The sequence below is a fragment of the Diabrotica undecimpunctata genome, chromosome 2, assembly GCF_040954645.1.
Source record: "Diabrotica undecimpunctata isolate CICGRU chromosome 2, icDiaUnde3, whole genome shotgun sequence".
Lineage (NCBI taxonomy): Eukaryota > Metazoa > Arthropoda > Insecta > Coleoptera > Chrysomelidae > Diabrotica > Diabrotica undecimpunctata.
The window spans coordinates 50941924-50959031 of record NC_092804.1 but is presented as its reverse complement, the minus strand read 5'-3'; the positions used below and the strand labels follow the sequence as shown (position 1 = coordinate 50959031).

Genomic DNA, 17108 nt, shown 5'->3' with positions numbered 1-17108 from the left:
AATATTTATATAGGTATCACTAAAATTTCTATTTGTAAATATCATGTTTTATTGATGCATAAAATAAAATTGAATGCAAAAACTAAGTTTAAAAAAATAACTAATTGTGATGATTTAAAAAGGGATTTCAGTTTTCAAAATTGGGATCACTGTTCTGATATAAATAGCCCTAATGATTTCTTAAATAATTTTACCGACACCCTCATTTCATTAATCAATAAAAATACCTTCTTCTTCTTCTTCTTCTTTTTCCTCTTTATAAGCAATTCTGCTTGTTCATTGGCTGATTAATACCCCTATAAAAGGTTGTCACTCCATCTTTTGCGCGGTCATCCGATACTTCTTCTGCCGATTGGTGACATCTCTTGCTATTTTGACGACACGGGTCTCCTCAATTCTGCTTACGTGGTTATTCCATTCATTTTTTTTTTCTATTTTGTGTCCATTTATTTATATACTGCGTTACATTTTCTTCTAATGTCTTCACTTCTCTTTCTATCTCTCAGCGTATTTAGTGTAATTCTTCTCAGTACTCTCATCTCTGCCGTTTCCAGTAGCCTTTGCGTTGTGGCTGTGTCTGTTTCTGAGGCGTATGTCATTATTAGTCTTCCACTGGCTTTAAGTATAAATTCTTGACTTCATCTCAGTGTCAATGTGTCTGTTTCGCCATAGTGTTAATAAGGCATCCTGCCAGTCTATTTGCTTTTGTACTTGATCTCTCACTTCTTTGTCCAGGTCTCCATAGCGAGACAGTGTAATTCCCAGGTATTTTATTTCCATTACTTGTTCAATACTGATGCCATCAATTTCTATTTTACATCTGGTTGGTTCTTTGCTGACTACTATTGTTTTAGTTTTCTGGGATGAGATAGTCATATTAAATTCTTTTGCTCTTATGTTAAATCTGTGGACCAGTCTTTGCAGACTATCTTCATCTCGGGCTATCAATATTGCGTCGTCTGCGTAACGGAGTATTTTGATTTCTTTGTTTCCCATTCTGTATCCTCTTTATTTTGATGATTTCATCTACGATCAAATTGAAGAGCATGGGGCTCAATGATCCCCTTGTCTTATTCCGCTGCCTATTTCTTTAGGTTCTGTAAGTTGTCCATCTATTCTGACTTCCATTTTATTGTTTTGGATATCGATAGTTTTTATAATATTTAGGGGAACTTCTCTATTATACAGAAGATGGATTACATCTTTGACTCTTACTCTGTCAAACGCTTTCTTTAGGTCAATGCTGGTCTATTATACTCTAGTGATTTCTCAGTAATTTGCTTTATAACCAATATTGCATCTGTACATGATCTTCCACTACGAAAACCCTGTTGTTCATCTGCTAAACTTATCCTCTGATTTATTAGCAAGTGTAAAATTTTAGTTGTAAGTTTTAGCGTAGTATTTAGCAAGTTTATACCTCTGTAGTTTTGTGGCTGTTTTTTATCTCCTTTTTGAATAGTAGAATTAGTTCGCTCGTTCTCCATTCTTCCGGTATTTTATTGTGTTTTATAATTATATTAATTAATGTTGTTAATTGATCTATCATTGCTGCTCCACAATATTTCAGTAACTCGTTTGGTATCCCGTCTTTACCTGCTGTTTTTCAGTTCTTCAAGTTTTCAAGTATTTTCCGAACTTCCTGAACATTTATATTAAGTTCTTCATTTGTGGTAATTTCTGGTGTTTCCGGTTCTAGTGTCGTTTGTTCTTGCTCTGCATTATAGCTTTTTTAGGTAGACAATCCACTTATCCTTTCGTATGTGTTTTGGTTCTATTAGTTCCTTTACCTCCATTCTTTGACCTTTGGAGAAGTCCAGAGTTACACGATGGAAACCTGTTACATTCGAAGAAATGTTGACTCTCTTAGCACTAGTGCTGCACAGAGGAATAATAAAGTTAAATAGATTACAAGATTACTGGAAAGGTATATAAAATTCTTCGCTGAGCACATGAGTCGTGACAAATTTCTATTAATCATGAGATGTCTACATTTTACCAATAATGACCAATAAAATTCTACAGATCGTTTGATTAAAATTAAACCAATCATCAATTTTTTCAACAGAAAGATGGGAGACATTGAGTCAATGGTACTATGGCGTGAGCGTCTGATTTTTTAGCCAGTACATCAAAAACAAACGCCATAAATACAGAATAAAGTTATACATGTTAACTGAACCAAACGGTTTAATTTTAAAACCATTGGTGTATACTGGAGCAGCCAACAATATGGAAGGGAAAGATCATACAAGTAAAGTGGTTCAGTCTCTATTGGAGGACTATCTAGATTCTGGACATAGTGTCTACATGGGCAACTTTTATAATTCATATGAGTTAGCTCACTATTAAACCACACGAAGTACACACTACACTGGCACCCTCAATGTCAAACGAAAAGAAAATCCTAGAGGAGTAACAGCACAAAAACTAAAGAAAGATGAAACAGTTGCGGCCTACTGTAATAATATATTGGTAGGAAAATGGAAAGACAAAAGGGACGTTTTGTACATACCCAACGAATTTGGAAATGACATGATTGAATATATAGACAAAAGACAACAAACGAAGAGCAAACCTTAAGAATATGGACAAACTCCTCCCATAAGAATATGGGAGGAGTTGACCGACAAGATCAACTGAGTTCCTACTACCCCTGTGACAGAAATACGTTGAGGTGTTATAAAAAACTAGGAATACATTTCCTTCAACTAATGTTATTAAATTCACATTTGTTATACAATGAGTACTCAGGTCATAAAAGTCACTCTATGATTTTCGATTATCAATTCTTAACTCGCTTTTACCAAATCAAAAACATAAAATTATTACAAACAACAAAGGACCACATATTATTACTAAAATTTCTGCAGTAAGTCGTGCCGGCAAACACAAAGTAAACATTGTAGGCGATGTTCAAAAAACAACTTACGAAAAAAAAAAAAAAAAAAAACAATATACCTATCATTGTGAAAACTGTCCGGAAAAACTTGGACTTTGTGTTGGCAAGTTTTTTATTTTTCTGTTATGCAATTGTTATAATTTAGTTTGTTTGACGGTATGAATTTTTAGTTTTTTGAATTATTAAAATTTTTTAAAACTATTTTGACTGGAAAACTGTAATGTTTTTTGTGCAATATATAGATATCCTTATTTTAGTTGACTTTTATTTATTTGTTGACCAAAATAAAAACTAAATTAGCAAGACTCACATGAGCGCCAGTCAGCACACAGCAAGCAAATCATACAAGAGTGCGCATGGCGCACATGTGAGTCGCAAGTCAAAAATTAGTTAACACCCGGTATATATCATTTTAGTATTACTGTCCTTCTAACAACAAATACATAAGCATTTTTACAAAAATACTCTTCCTCACCAGGCATACATTATCCCTAAAAAGTGCGCAAACTGTTAAAACGTGGGAAATTTTCTCCATAAGTGTTAATCTTCTATGGGCGTCTATATTCGTTGATAAAATAATATTGTTTTAGTATTAAATTATTATTATTTTACTATTTATTTTATTAATCTAATTGCATTCTACGTTCATATTTTTCAAGAAAAGTAAATTTTCAACCTTCGATAGCTCAGTTGGTAGAGCGGTGGACTGTAGTGGAAAATTCCGATTTAGATATCCATAGGTCGCTGGTTCAAATCCGGCTCGAAGGAGTCCTTTTTTTTTAAATAAATATGATTTTTTATATAATTTCAATCCATAGTACATAAATTATATTTGTGTAGGAGATATTTTCAAGATTATTATATAAAATAAATTATCTTTGTACCTATATGAAAAGCAATTAGGTATACTATTCTGATGTTACTGAATTAGCAAATTTTTTACGGAATATAAGCAGATGCGAAAGATTATAATCTATTATTAATATTTAAATATTTTTTTTTATTTCGACAAAATAAAAAACGAAGAGATCTGGACAAGAACCAAGGTGACTGACGTCATCGAAAGGACAGCCAGACTAAAATAGAGATGAGCAGGACACATAGTACAATGAGCGATCGGGATGGACAAAGACAGAACTTATTGGAATAGAGACCAAGGGAAGACAAGAGAAGCGTCGGTCGACCACCTACATGATTTAAACAGGCTAAATAAAAAAGTGGATGAGAACGGCGCAAGATAGAGTGGATTGGAAACACGAGGAAGACGCATATGCTCAGCAGTGGACTTTTGGGCTGGACGATGATTATTTAAATAAGTGCTATTTATATATGTAATACGTAAATAAATTAAAATCGAGACTTCAATCTAAATTGTTGTATATTTCAAGATTTTAAAAAAATTATGTTTAAATAAGGTCGACTATTACATTTAATGCTTTAATAGCAAAACTTTAGTGTAGCATCGGTGGTTCAGTGGTAGAATGCTCGCCTGCCACGCGGGCGGCCCGGGTTCGATTCCCGGCCGATGCAACCTTTTTGATTTTTTTTAAGGTAAATTTTTATTTTGACTAAAATTGGTGTAAAAATGTACATTAAAGCAAGAAAAATGTTATACTTTATTTGTTATTATATGTAAAAATCAAAGATTCCTGAAGAACACATTGTAGATCAATATAACTTCTACAGACATTTTTGGTATAAGACAAAATAGGAATTTAATTTGAATATTAATTGATATTTAGATTTTATATCAATTATAAAAATCCCAAAAGATTATTATCAAAAAGTACGTAATGGTGGAACACAGGAAACAATACAATACTGACAGATCAGTCCTTACAGCAGGAATTTTGGCCCGTACACCATAATGCAAGCGTTTTTGGGATAATATTACTATTACTTACACTTTGTTTTCAATGTAATTTTAATGGCTGTTGGGTCTATCTTTCTTTCTACAGGATATTTTCGTTAACCCAATAACGGCAATTATTGAACAGTTTTGGATGTAGGTAGCTGTTCTTTCAGTCTATAAAGGGTAAAAGTTTGTGTTTTTAAAGGGTTTTAAGGGTTGAAAATTGTAAATAATTAATTTTCATATTAGAGAACACATTACAATATTTACCTTATGCGAATAAACAAGATTTAAGTGCATAAAATAATTAAATCCGTGTTTTTCCCAGTTTCTTCAATAAGGGGTAGTTTTCACCCCTTAAAAACAAAAAGTGCACCTAGAGCGTATATAACTTTTGAAGTAGAGGGTAAGATAAGCTTAATTTAAAATTTTCAAAGAAATCGATGCAGTTATAAAAAATTCGGAGGTATTACCATATTTTAAGCCTCAGTAGCTGGACTATAGGTTTCTCAGCCAGGAAATTCTTCGTCTTCCTATGGATCTTTTACCCTTGATTTTGAATTGAGTGACATAACAGCCTTATTGCTGTTCCACGTTTTCTACTCGAACGCTTATTGCATCAGAAAAATTATCTAATGGATTCCGAACCAAACATGTTGAGTTATCGTTTATCAGTTGATTTAAATCATTGACAAAAATCAAAAATAAAAGAGGGCCAATGATACTTCCCTGTGGAACTCCGGAGAGGACACTTTCTTCTGAAGAAAATATATCCCCATTCACATTGACCCTAATTTTTTGAAACCTTTTCGATAAAAAGGTGTGGATCCACTTTAACGCAGTTCCTCTAACACCACTATGATAAAGTTTTTCCAGCAGTATTGGATGATTTACAGTTTCAAAAGCTCGTGCTAAGTCAAAAAACAAACAGATAACTTTATTACCCTTATCAAAGTTCGATAAAATATGATTGCACAGCGCTAGTAGTGCATCTTGCACACTTATACCTTCACGGACACCAAATTGAGACTTTTCTATAATGTTGTTCTTATAAATATACGAGAGGAGACGTGTATGAAATGCCTTCTCATATATTTTTAAAAACACAGATAAAAGTGATAGGCCTCGATAGTTATCAAATTTTGATTTGTCACCTTTTTTATGTATAGGCACAACTAAAGCAGTATTTAGAATTTGAGGAAAAATCCAGTCCAGCCGATGATTTTTTTGAGATATCTTTAATTTTACTTTTTATTTCTTCATCACTAACAGGATAAAGGAAAAGAGAGTGTATAGGCGAAGAAAGATTCTTAGGATTACAGTCAGGTGAAGTTTGAGTAATTAAATTTTTTACGGAATTCGAAAAATGTTGGCTGAAAGATTCTGCTATGTCATGAGGGTCATCCACAGAAATTCCCAAATTATTTTTAAATTTACTTGGGTATTTAGAAGAGTTTCGATTTTTACCTCCGACAGTGTTTCGATTTATGATGCGCCAAGCCTCAGCCGTACTATTCTGCGCATTTATCATTTTATTATTAAAATAAGTTTGCCTAACTTAACTTTATATTCATGATTTTTTTTAGAATGTTTCCGTATATAAATATTGTGATGATTTTATTTCAATGTCTATTTAATTTATAATGTCTCGTTCTTATCTTAATTCATTAAAAGGCACAATAATTTATATCGATTTATTTAAACGAATAATACACATAATTTATTTAGGCGAGCGTAACAATAAATATCGCGGCCGCGGGTCTTCAGAATTAACTGCCCTCTTCAATCAAAGTTCGGTTATTTTATAAGCAATCCTGATATTCGAGAACAGCATCGAAAGATCGCATTGTCTTGCATCGAAAGATCGAGAAGCTTAGCCGGGCTCATTCACCATAATTTTGGTTCTAGACTTCCACCGAAATTTCTACAACAAAACAGAATAGTTAGTCATAAAATTTAGGCCAGTATATTTATCGTAACATTGCCCCCCTCTTAAAAGATGCTACCTCCTGGAACCTTGTCGGGACTGGAACCGGAACTGTATGCTGGTATCGGCAACTGGACCCTCTTTTACAACTTCCAGTTGTATAAAAATGACAAGGGACGGTTTTCTCTCCGCACAAGGTACTTAGCGGATTGCAACAGACTAACACCTGGACTTCGGTGTCTTTGAAGATCTCCTCCACCATATTTCGGATAACCCTCCAATCTAATTGGCGGCACTCCAACTTTGGCATGGCTAACTTTTGCACGTCGGACTCTAGTACGTGCTCTCTTAATTGAAGTAAGGCTTCCCATACATCTCGGTAGGTAGGTTGGTCACGGGCAGTGCCTTTTGTTACCAGGTAGAAAAGGTAACGCGATGCATCTTGGAGTTTCAAGGTTTTACCGGGAGCTGGCACCTGGCATTGAAGTTCTGCAACTCGACCAAACTTCCTTCGAAAGACGGATGCCAACCCTGGTGCGTCTTTGATACTGGCCGGGATGGTAAGGGCCAGCGAGTAGTCAGCGGGGAGCGCGAGTAGATCTTGCTTTTCTTCAGTGGTAACACCATGTCTTGCTTTACCGGTACCCCCATAGGCACCCATGAATTCCTCAAACGTGAGGTCAGACACATCTTGGACTTGGTTTACTTCCACTTCTTCATCTACGTCGTGGTCACCTTCGAAAGACGCTAGCCGGTTATGGTGTACTATCATCGGCTTTCCCCTCGGAATCTTGCTTATTCGGTAGATGACATCGTTGATCTTCTCCATGATGAGGTATGGACCTTCCCAAAACTGCTGCAATTTGGGAGAACAACCTTTTCGCTTCTTGGGATTATACAGCCATACTTTGTCGTTCTTCTTAAAGCAACCCTTTTCGGCTTGTGTATCGTACCGTTTCTTCATTCTGTCGCTAGCGATCTGAGGGTGGGAACTCATGTACATCGTCCATTCTTCTTCGTAATTCGATCACATCATCTTCACCTGCTACATCTTCTCCAGGTTTACATCCAAACTCGAGATCACAAGGTAGTCGCATTTCGCGTCCGAATAGGACTCTGGCTGGTGTCTGGCCTGTTAATTCGTTAACAGCAGATCTGTAGGCCATTGTGAAGAACGGAAGGTATTGGTCCCAGTCTCGCTGATGATCGGACACCATCTTTGTCAAATACTTGCCAACTGTCCTATTCATTCGTTCTACCATACCATCCGATTGCGGATGATACGCGGTAGTTCTTGTTTTCTTCATGCCTAGTCTATCACATATTCCTTGGAATAGATCGCTTTCGAAGTTCCTGCCTTGGTCACTATGTATCTCCAAAGGCACTCCAAATCGGCTGATATATTCTTGGATCAACTTATCTGCAACGGTGGCGGCCTTCTGGTCGGGAAGTGCGTAAATCTCGACCCACTTAGTGAAGTAATCCATTACTACCAGCATGTATTTGCCTCCATTTTCACTTTCTGGAAATGGCCCAGCGATGTCCAAAGCTATTCTTTCAAACGGGCTTCCAACATTATATTGTCTCATAGGAGCTCTCCTTTTTCGGTAAGGCCCGTTACTCGTGGCACAAATAGTACATTTCTTACACCAGTCTTTTACATCGTCGGAACTGTTCATCCAATAAAACCGTTCCCGAATTCGCTGAAGGGTTTTCCTTACACCAAAATGCCCTCCCGATGGACTGTCGTGTAACTGACGAAGTACTTCGGCTATTCTGCTCTTTGGGATCACCAACTGTCTTCTCTTCTCTGAACCGTCATCATTTTCCAGGACTCGTTTGAGCAAACCATCTTCGATGATAAATGAGTCCCACTGGGCCCAATACGTCTTAACTACTGAGCATAGGTTTGATATTTCCTGCCAAGGTGGTCGACGGTTTTCCTCTTTCCATTTTCGGATTTTCTGTATAACTTGATCTCTCTCTTGTTCTGCCCTTATCTTAGTAGGCGTCCAGTCGTCGTTGACAATCGTCGTTCTTAGCACTGCTGCTTCCTTGGATTCCGTTTTGTTGCAGTGGGAACACTCTGCTGGGCATGGCCTTCTGGAAAGAGAATCAGCGTTTCTGTGGCTAACTCCGGCCCGGTGCTCAATCTTAAAATCGTATTCTTGGAGTCGTTCGATCCACCTGGCTATCTGACCCTCTGGATTCTTAAACTGCATCAACCACTTAAGGGCGGCATGGTCGGTCCGGATTAGAAACTTTCTGCCATAGAGGTATTGATAGAAGTGCTCTACTGATTTAACTACTGCTAGAAGTTCTCTTCTCGTGACGCAATAATTCCGCTCAGGTTTTGAAAGAACTTTACTAAAATATCCGAGGACTCGTTCCTGTCCTCCTTGAATCTGAGACAGCACTCCTCCAATTCCCACATTACTTGCATCCGTATCTAAGATGAACTCTCCTTCTGGCAGTGGATACCCTAAAATTTGTGATGTTATTAGATGTTTTTTTAAGGTCTCAAAGGCATTTTGGCAGTCTGTATCCCAGCGGTATTCTCTTGCTTCCTCTGTAAGTCGCGTTAATGGCTTAGCGATATCTGCAAACTTCTTAATAAACCTCCGGTAGTAAGTACATAGTTCAAGAAAACTTCTCACTTGATGTTTGTCAGTTGGTTTTGGCCATTCCTTAATGGAATCTATTTTTCCCTTATCCACGGCCACTCCTTCTTTACTGACTATATGACCCAGATAATTGACTTTACCTTGAAATAGCTGGCACTTCTTGGGGTTTAGCATCAATTGGGCAGCTTTAAGTCGATTAAAAACGTTTTCTAAATTCCTCAAATGATCTTCGAATGTCTCCCCCAAGATGATTATGTCATCTAAATAAACCAGGCATGTTTTCCAAGATAACCCTCTCAACACATTTTCCATAAGCCTCTCAAATGTCGCAGGAGCATTACAAAGTCCAAATGGCATAACGTTGAATTGCCACAATCCAGATCCTGTGGTGAAGGCTGTCTTTTCTTTATCGACTGGGTCCATTTCTACCTGCCAGTATCCAGACTTCAAATCTAAAGTAGAAAACAATTTACTTCCAGCCAATGTGTCCAATGTGTCATCGATCCGAGGCAGAGGATAACTATCTTTCTTGGTAACGTTGTTCAGCAAACGGTAATCCACACAGAACCTCGTCGTTCCGTCTTTCTTCTTAACCAGGACCACCGGAGAGGCCCATGGGCTAGTAGAAGGTTCTATCACCCCGTCTTTCTTCATTTCCTGAACAATCGTTTCAGCTTCCTCTCTCTTCGCCTGTGGTAATCGTCGAGCTGTTTGACGAATTGGCTTAGCATTACCAGTATCAATTTTATGCTTAACAACGGTAGTTCTTCCCGTCTTTCCTCCTTTCGGTACGAAAATATCACGATACTGCCGCAGAAATTCCCTTAATTTCCTTTTCTCCATCTGATTTAGAGACTGTCCTGCAACCATTTGGTCGAATTTGTCGTTGGAATTATCAGATGTTGTCGCCTGACGGATTATGGATGTCACAGGTACACAAGTTCCTACTTTTGTCTCTTTCTTTATGGTCACTGGGTAGTCGTTGACATTGATAAGTCTCACAGGAATTTCTTTAGCCGAAGTCACCAATTCCTTTCCAATTATGATTCCACGGCCAACCTCATCGTCGTGGTTCCAAGGCTCCATCATAACAGGTCTCCCTTCGTCCACAATTCCCTGTAGCCGCGCTACTATGATCGTTTCGCTTCTCGCAGGCACGACTGTATCTTCTGTAATGGCTGCTTGCACAGTGTTGTCATTATGTGGATGAAGAAATACCTCCTCGTTGCCAACTTTGATTACCTTATTCTTAAAATCCAATTGGAATCCATGCATATTCATTACGTCCATTCCTAATATAACATCCTCTTCGATGTCAGCAACTATAACAGTATGGACGAACTTTTCTGCTCCAATTCCCAATTGTACCTGGATTTCTCCATGAATGTTGGCATTTTCACCTGTAGCGGTCCGAAGTCGCAACCTCGTTGGTAACAGTTTCTTACGGCTGTTTATAACTGTTGGACGTATAATGGTTCTGGTCGCTCCGGTATCCACCAACAACGTATGTCTTTTACCATTTATTTCTCCATCTACATATACACTATCTTCACGACATTTCAAAGAAGCTATTAGTATGAGAGGGTCTTTGGAAAAGTTCTGGGTCGAAGCTGCCCCCCTAAGGCTGGCCCGTTCTAGTTTTCCTGATGGTGAGTTTCTTGATTTGCGTCGTACCTAGGGTGCTTACAGGAGCTTCGTACGTGTCCTATTTCGCCACAATTCCAGCATCTGATGGTCTTCGTTTTCTTGTATGTCATGCTTTTTATCATGTTAACGAGCTGGTCAAGTTTATCTTCATCTCCTTCCTCTTTTACAGTTCTAACTTTACTGTACCCGCCAGAGGCCAGCGTAGCTGACTCGTATTCGAGGGCGGCGGATAAGACATCAACCAGCGTTTTGTGACGAGCTAATCGCAGTGTTCTCTGCATTTCATGATCACGAAGACCATCAATAAACGTTTGAACGGCCAATTTTTCCATCATGTCTTCGGGAGCTGTTGGATAAGCATATCGTACTAATCTGGCAATATCTACCTCATATTCTTGAAGAGCCTCATCTTTCTTCTGTCTACGATTTTTAAGCTGCGACTGATATACATGCTCCAAATGTTCGTGGCCATATTGCATATTTAACCTCTTCTTCAGTTGTTCGAAATCATCGGTCTCCTCTACGGCTATGGTCTGAAGCACATCTAAGGCATCTCCTCGAAGAGCGATAGTCAGGTTTACAGCCTTTTCTTTTTCAGACCATCCATTCGCTCTTGCGGCTGATTCGAACTGTTTCATGTAGTTGTTCCATGATGATTTTCCGTCGAAAGTTGGGACTTTAACATGAATAGAACCTCCACTTCCTTCAAATTTCGGCCGTGTCTCCAACTTACATTTCGTCTCGTCTTCTTTTATCTCCACTGTAATTGGATTGTTTCCTCTCTCTGTTGTCCCTGTTTCCTCCATCTTTCTTTCCATCTCTTTAATCTTTTCTTCGAAGGCCGACATATCGGCAGCAACTTGGTTTTTTAACGAAGACATTCTATCGTCGAGGGCAGATATCTCAGAAGTTACTTTAGAGATTTCCAAAGAGATATTAGCAGAGACTTTGCTTTCCAGCGAAGAAATCTCATTAGAAACTTTGTCTTCCAAGGAAGCGATGTCACCGGAAACTTTGTTCTCAAATGATGCGATATCACCAGAAACTTTCGAAATATCGCCAGAAACTTTGTTCTCTAATGATGCGATGTCGCCGGAAACTTTGTTCTCTAATGATGCGATGTCACCAGAAACTTTGGCTACATCACCAGAAACTTTCGAAATCGACGAGAGGACAGCAGCATGCTTGTCTTCAAATATATAAGTTTCCGGATCTAGTCCTTCTTCTAGCAAAGCGTTCTTTAGTCGTTGGACTAACTCAGCCTTTTTTCCGGTAGAAGCTAATTCTCTGTCTTCGAGATGTCTTCTTAAATTAGTCACTGTCAGCTCATAAATCGTCGTCATTTTCACAATTTACAAATATTCACTTGTATTATTATTATAAGTCTAATTTATGTTCGATCTCACTTCTGACACCACTGTGATGATTTTATTTCAATGTCTATTTAATTTATAATGTCTTGTTCTTATCTTAATTCATTAAAAGGCACAATAATTTATATCGATTTATTTACACGAATAATACACATAATTTATTTAGGCGAGCGTAACAATAAATATCGCGGCCGCGGGTCTTCAGAATTAACTGCCCTCTTCAATCAAAGTTCGGTTATTTTATAAGCAATCCTGATATTCGAGAACAGCATCGAAAGATCGCATTGTCTTGCATCGAAAGATCGAGAAGCTTAGCCGGGCTCATTCACCATAATTTTGGTTCTAGACTTCCACCGAAATTTCTACAACAAAACAGAATAGTTAGTCATAAAATTTAGGCCAGTATATTTATCGTAACAATATGTAAATACGTAAGAAATACCGTATTCTGAGCTCATGATTTTTCTGAATATTTTATAGATCTGAAAATGTCTCTAATAAAATCTCCCTCATTTATTAAATTAGAAGTCAACCAGCCCTTATTTTTAGGCTGTTTAGAAAATCGTCTAGTATCCACCGTTTGCAAAGGAAATGCTTTATCGAATAGTTCCATAATTTTTTTTATAAAATATGCAAAACTTGTTATCCGAAGATAGATATGAGTTTAGAAAGCATTAAGATTCCCTAGAGAGCAATTGATTAAAATAATTAATATTAAGAGTGCTATTAAAATCACGTTTATAAACAATATTATCCCCCGAAAAAGAAGCATTCAAGTTGTATTCAACTTTCTGTAAAAAATGATCACTCACATCGGTATATACAACAGAACAAGATAAAAACTAATATTTACATTGCAGAAAATATTATCAATCACAGTTTTAGAGTCATTATGTATTCTAGTATATTCAAAAATACATTGATTTAAACCATAAGAGGTAAAAACATTTTTTAATCTTAATGCATCTATATTGTGCACCTTTGGATCAAAATTTATATTGAAGTCACCACAGATGAAAATAATATTATTTTTATTTAATATTTTTTTTTATTTATTTTGCTTCAACCACTTAGGGTTATTAGCATAAGAAAAATACAAAAATGATAAAGACATACATAGGCATATACAAAATATCAATATACAATATATATTTTAATTATTGATGTATTGTATTAAATTTTATTGAAAAGGTTTATAGTTTTCAAGAATTCTATCAAGTCAGCTACGTATTTAGATTCTCCTAAAAGTTCTTTTAATGTTTTTGGAAAGTGATGATATAGTCTTTCCACTGAGTATATTGGACACTCAATCAAAATGTGCTTCACTGTCACTTTACATTCACAAACAAAACACACTGGTTCCTCTTCTTTCTTCAACAAGTATTCATGTGTTGTAGAAATGTGTCCTAATCTGAGACGTGTTATTAGGACTTGATGTTGTCGCTTTGAAGGCCAGAAGTTCCATGGAAGGACGGAAGATTTTATTTCTATCAATTTAGTGGTGCTTCTATTCCATTGGTTTTGCCAAACATCGTGCAATTTTGATTTTAAGTAAGGTTTTAAATCCAAATGCACCGTTAGATTTTCCACTGATGCGGCTGTATTGGTTACTGCGGACCTAGCTAGACTATCTGCCTTTTCGTTACCATCTATTCGAACGTGTGACGGTACCCAGAGGAACTCTACTGTCAAATTGCTTTGGTATATACGGTATAAAATTAACTTAATCTGCTGTAATGTTGGATGAGAGGGATAAATCTGAGAAATTGATGTCAGACAACTAAGTGAATCAGATATTATAAGAGATTTGGGAAGTTTTTTTTCTAGAATATAGGTTAGGGCCTTATTGATGGCAAATAGTTCTGCTGTAAAAATACTTGTCTTAGGAGGCAATTTATAGATGGAATGTTCATGGGATGTCACAAAGCATGCTCCTACTCCATTTATGGTCTTAGATGCGTCCGTGTATATAAAATGGTAAGTTTTGTACTGCGTGAGAACATGGAGAAAGTGAGTTTTAAAAAAATTTGGTATCACGTTATTTTTGTTATATGCTGTAAGTTTAAGGTTACAAAGCGGAGAGGGAACAACCCAAGGAAAACATAAATTTATTTCACAGATAGGATAAATGGGAGGTAGTTCAATATCAAAATCGAATAAGTATCTATTAGCTCGTTCATAGAAAGGTACAGGACCCCTATTTCTTTTTCGATAGACCTCCTGGAACCTGTTAGCAACAGCATGATGAAGAGCTGGATTTTTTGGGTTAGATTTTATACTCGAGACATACGATAGAGTTAAGTATTTTCTTCTTAGGTTTAAGGGTGGCTCTCCAGCTTCACAGAGTAGACTGTCCACAGGACTGGTGCAATATGCTCCTAGAGCAAGTCTAACGTCTAACGGCTGAACTCTGAAGAGTATCCAAAGTTTTAAGCAATGCTTGGTTTGCGGTGTTATACACAACACATCCGTAGTCCAGTTGTAATCTAATTAAAGCTCTATATAAATTTATTAGAGTTGGAAAATCTGCTCCCCAATTTTTATGTGATACAGATTTCATGGCACGATACTCTTAGCGAGTGTATATGACTTGTCCAACTTAATTTTGAGTCCAGTTGCATTCATAGTCAGCGAAGATATATGCGACTTTTATTCTCTATAAAATGATATGTGTTCGTTGGAGAATTAAATAACGCAACTCTGAATGAAATGCACAAATTTATTTAGATGTTAACAGTTTAGGGTATAAGACTATACTAACTTAAGAATTACAAACTATCCTAAAAACCTCTCATAGTTCTTGATAATATCGTAAACACCTCGAGATACTCAGCGTGGATGTTTATCATCTTCTAAGTAGTCTGAATATTGAGATAAAACACACACACACACACACACACACAGTGGCGTGCTCGCCATAACACCTCCCTCCTGAAGACCGAAACTGGGGTGTCCAAGAAGGGCTTCTTTTGCAGCTTCGAAGTTTTGACTTGTAGTGAAGAGCCTCTCATACTCCGTACAGGGCAGGTAGGTCCTCATGGAACAAAAAAACCAACCGGCAATAACTTATTCTACTTTTGTTGTTATGAGAAAGCCGTAGACGAAGTGTACCACAAGGTAATCGAATTATATATTGCAGTCATTATTGATTAAAATTCCTTTATAATATGGATAATTAAAGCTCATATCTACTACTTGTCGTGTTACACTTCAACTTCGTTTAGTTAATCGCATCATAAAATGGTTTTACATTATTAAAATGAAATTTTCGAAATGATATACATTTCTGTCATTCTCATCGTATAGATATAAAATATTCTTATTGTTAACGTCTAAGATTTGCTCATTAGAGTAGGAGAAATTATTTAAATTTAAGTTAGTTTTAATATTCTCAAATTCGGTATATTCATTTTGTTTTTGATGGACACGGTTTTTTCGAATTCTTGGCAGAGCTTCTAATTTTAGTTTACTTACAATAGTATCGATTTTTTCAGTTACGTCAATAACATTATTACTTCGGACTTGATGTTCGTGTATATTATTTAGACTAAGTATATTATGTTCCTGATCAGATTGAAACAATGGGATTTCCTCGCGATTAGCAAATAAAGTATTTAAACCAAAGTCAATAACACATTTATTCTTTTCTAAAAAATCATAACCAAGTATTCCATCAAAAGGAGAATTTATGTCAACTATATAGAATTTTTGAACACCCGAAAATAACTTAAAGTTTACGCTCTTTGTAACTTGAATTGGTTCGTTATTAATACCAAATATTTCAAAATTTTCATGATTAAAGTGATAAGAGTCTAAAATTTTACCTGGTTTCAATATTGATATAGCTGCCCCTGAATCAATTAATAATTTTATATTCAAATTTTTAATATGCGCGTAAAGAAGCGGTTTATTTGCTACTTGGTAAACTGTAACGTTGTCAGCGGCACTTGCTCTAAAGAAATCCTGATCAACTTCGATTTCTATTTCTTTTTCTGAACTATCGTTGTCGCAATAGGTATTATGAACAACATTGTGAGATTGTGGTTTACGATAACATTTTTCTGCTTTATGTCCATATTTATGACAAACAGTGCACTTTGGAATGGTTAATTTAATTGGTGGATTTATCGATTGATTTGTTGAACCGGGATCAGAAAATGTTTTTTGTGTAGAAATTTTATTGTCATTATTTATATTTAATTTAGAAAAATTGTCATTTGTTTGTTTGAAATATTGTTGGTTTTCATAATCGTTTAAAATTTGCTTAATTTGAATTAACGAACTAGGATTTAAAGAGCGAAGCATTTGACACAAAGGTTCTTTTATGCCCGTAATAGCGGTCAGAATTGCAGTTTTACTGTGAAAATTATTTAAACATTTTTTCTCAACATTGTTCAAATTTGAATCGTATTTGATAACTTTATTGATTCTTGTTAATTGTTTTTCAATTCTATCAACGAAATTTGTAGGTTTTTCATTAGAACGTTGCTTAAAATGACATAACTCAAAATTTAGACACTGCAAATCCAAATTTTCACCAAACTGAGAAAGGAGAGCATTTTTTATCTCTTGCCATGTCGAAAATTCTTTCGAGCCAATGAAATCAAGAGCTTTTCCCTCTAACCTGCTTTTTACAATAAAAGGAAAAATTTGCAATTCCGCTGGGTCAAATTTTGCAAAAATGAAATCAACAGAATCTATAAAATAATGTAATTTTGAAGAGGACCCATCAAAAACATTTATAAGCTTGATAGCTTTGTCACAATTAATATAATTATTAGAA

The 17108-nt window shown here is 36.2% G+C and overlaps 1 protein-coding gene and 2 non-coding genes across 3 annotated transcripts in view; 2 read left to right on the top strand and 1 right to left on the bottom strand.

The window, feature by feature from the left end:
• Window positions 1-17108, bottom strand: part of LOC140434527 (pyridoxal phosphate homeostasis protein) — a 62708-nt gene that overhangs the window by 19324 nt on the left and 26276 nt on the right. The window lies entirely within an intron of this gene.
• Window positions 3578-3670, top strand: TRNAY-GUA (transfer RNA tyrosine (anticodon GUA)). Its single transcript has 2 exons — window positions 3578-3614; window positions 3635-3670. It is a non-coding gene; the product is annotated as a tRNA-Tyr (tRNA).
• On the top strand, window positions 4362-4432 carry TRNAG-GCC (transfer RNA glycine (anticodon GCC)). Its single transcript has one exon. It is a non-coding gene; the product is annotated as a tRNA-Gly (tRNA).